Here is a 3,272-nt window from a genome sequence, read left to right as displayed (position 1 = left end):
GGTGGCGCCAGGGCATGTTGGCAGGTGGCCAGTCGTGGATGGGCACATTCAGACCCATATGACTGGCTTCCTTACAGCCTGGTACTTAGGGTCTCCGGCAACAAAACCACCTTCCCCCACAGCACGTGGTTGGAGAGATGTCCTGAACCTTGTCTCCTCAGGCCTGCTGTGGCTGTTCCTCTCCCTGGTTAGTATGGTTTTGTTTCCAAAATACATGTTCTCAGCTTTACGATTTCTTTGAAAGTTACTTCTGAAGGACCATTTTAAAGTTGGGTTCTTGCAGTTATAGCATCAGCAAGGAGCAGGCATCCCTGGAGGATAACAGGAAGCTGCCTCCTACTGATGTAAGACCAACTAGATGTCAGAAGTTCGGAGTTCGTGTCTCCCGAAATTGAAGAAAGGATTCCCAAGGACAAAGGGGATAAAGAGTATGAAAGGGTCACTGGGGGAATAGGAACAGCTCCCCAGAGACAGGAGGAGTCCTGAAAGTGCATTGTCCTTGAGGTCGTTTTGAGGTAGAAGAAATACAATTAGGTAGAAAAGAGAACAGGAAATCAAGAATTTAAAATAGTACTTTAAAAAGAAAAACTGCAGCTTCAGAACACAAGCTTGGGGCAACAGCAGCGTTGGGCAGGGCAGAGGTGAGGCGGAAAGCAAGCCTTAGAGCAGAAAGCAGTCAGGAACAGGCACCTCCTCCGCACTCCACTTCCTCAACATCGTCCTGTGTCTCCCTCTCTCCTGCATAACTGGTCCCGTTGGAGGCCCCTGGGCCGAGCTCTGCGGGGCAGGGTCGGCTTAAGCTAAAGGTTCCACCCTTGGGGCGCCCTGAGGTGCGGTGACAGCCCCCCGACATCTCTGGCCTGGACCTCAGGGCAGGGTCACATTGAATCCCTGGGCCATGGGGGCGCAGCCTGGGCCTGCCTGAGATCTAAAGCGAATCCCACTGTCTGCAGGCCGTCCAGGGTCTGTTGCTTCCAATTTCGCCCTCGTCACGGAGAGTGTCCTAAGATGTCCAAGAGGATCCCGTTGCCAGCGATGAATGAAGGAGATACTGAAAATCACACCTTGGGTGGAGATGGGCGACAAGAAGTTACCTCCCGCACTGGGCGCTCTGGAACTCTGTGTAGAAAATCAGTAGTTTCCTATGCAGACTAACACTTTCACGTAGGAAATTACAGACTATTGAAAACAATCGGCAAGGGGAACTTTGCAAAAGTGAAACTGGCGAGACACATCCTTACAGGCAGGTTGCCTGTAAAATAATTGACAAAACACAGTTGAATCCAACAAGTGTATGGAAGCTCATCAGAGAAGTATGAATAATGAAGATTTTAAATCATCCAAACATGGTGAAGTTGTTTGAAGTCATTGAAACTGAAAAGACACTCTACTTAATCATGGAATATGCAATGGAGGTGAAGTATTTGACAATTTGGTTGCACATGGAAGAATGAAGGAAAAAGAAGCAGGAGCTAAATTTTGGACTGGGGATTTGGCTCAGCCTCACAATCTTAAGAGCCCAAGTTCCATCCTCGGTACAAAAAACAAAAAACAAACAAACAAAACAAAACAAAAAACACAGATTAAGTCTTCAGTACAATTTTGCCAAAATGGATCATTCACAGAGACCTCCAGGCTGAAAATCTATTGTTGAATGTGGATCTGAACATTAAAATAACAGATTTTTGGTTTTAGCAATGAATTTACTGTTGGTAATAAACTAGACACGTTTTGTGGTAACCCTTCGCATGTATCCCCAGAGCTCTCCCAGGGTAAGAAATACCATGGGGCCGAGGTTGACTGTGGAGTCTCAAAGTCATCCTCTACACTCTAGTCCTTTGACAAAATCTGAAGGGACTGAGAGAAAGAGTATTAAGAGGGAAATACAGAATCCCCTCTTCTTTTTTTTTTGTTTTTTTCTTTCTTTTTTGGTACTGGGGATCGAATTAGGGACCTTTCACTTGCAAGGCAGGCAGCCTAAATCCCTGGCCCCAGAATCCCTTTCCGCATGTCCTCAGACTGTGAAAACCTTCTCAAATGCTTCCTGGTGCTAAACCTGGTTAAGGGTGGCCACAGCAAATCATGAAGGACAGGTGGGTTAATGCAGGGCATGAACCAGAACTAAACATCTCAGACCAGAAAGGGATACCATGGTGAGAGTGGGGTATTCACAAGAAGAAATTCAAGAATCTCTTAGTAAAACAAAATACGGTGAAATCACAGCTACATATTTGTTGTTGGGGAGAAAATCTTCTGAGTGGTTGCTGGTGACTCCAGTTCTAGCAGCAACCTTTCACTTGCTAAGGTGCAGCCCAGCATCGACCTCAGCAGCTGTACTTGCCAGTCTCCTCACCACAAAGTACAGAGAATCATTCTTTCTAGCCAGAAGCAAAGGTGGAACAGTGACCAAGCTGGACCTATTGGTTATTGCTTCAGTTTTTGCATATCCAAAGAGGAGTCAGACCAGCACTACAGACAATGACCTCAAGGGAGCTAGAATTCCCACTTGGAAATCTAGCAGCAGTGCTGTGGGAGGAAAGGGAATCGCTCCAGCCAGCCCCATGCTTGGAAATGAAAGTAATCCCAATGAGGCAGATATTCCTGAGTACAAGAAAAGCCTGCCTGTCATCAGTAGCAACATAGCATCTGGTGGAATGACAAGGTAAAACACTTACGTTTGCAGTGAGAGAATTACTGCAGACACTCAGTGATTGAAAACAGCAAGGAGAACAGCACTATTCCTGATCAGAGAACTCCAGTTGCTTCAACTCACAGTATTAGCATGCATTTAGACAGCAGGAAAGAGAAACTGTCAAGACAAAGTTCAAAGTGTCCTTCTGCAGAAGGGTGTGAGCACACTCAGATACGAGGCGGCAGGTGCGCCTAGTGGTGGGAAAGGGAAAGGGGTGTGGGGGTGTTTTAGTGCTAACACAAGGGGAACAGCTACCTTTTAAATTCATTTGCTGAATTCAAAGGCTTACAGTCTACCACAGTTGGCTAGTTTAGGCTGCACAAAGGGAGGCTCTGAAGGGTTGCTGCTGGGAAGGAGAAGCAAGAGGGGAGGGGGTACAGGGAACAGAAAGCCCTTGGTCTGCAGCTACAGTGTCAGAATTTAGGCATTTCCAATTCAGGAGGGGCTGCCTGGAGTGGACTAGAGTTCAAGGTGGAGGCACTCCTGTTTTTATCCTTTCATAGAAAGGACCTTGTTTCTTAGCTGAGCAAGTCTCTTTCAGATGCAAATGGCTCTGTCCATTCAGTTTCACCTGCAAATT

At 46.6% G+C, this 3,272-nt stretch overlaps 1 pseudogene; it reads left to right on the top strand.

Moving 5' to 3' along the window:
• Positions 1-1,161: 1,161 nt before the first annotated feature.
• Positions 1,162-2,666, top strand: LOC104872909 (annotated as a pseudogene).
• The last annotated feature ends 606 nt before the right edge of the window (positions 2,667-3,272 follow it).

The sequence above is a fragment of the Fukomys damarensis genome, unplaced genomic scaffold (genome assembly GCF_012274545.1).
Source record: "Fukomys damarensis isolate Sample0158 unplaced genomic scaffold, DMR_v1.0_HiC HiC_scaffold_5, whole genome shotgun sequence".
Lineage (NCBI taxonomy): Eukaryota > Metazoa > Chordata > Mammalia > Rodentia > Bathyergidae > Fukomys > Fukomys damarensis.
Note: the sequence above shows the minus strand (reverse complement) of the source record. Positions and strands in the feature narration are given on the sequence as shown.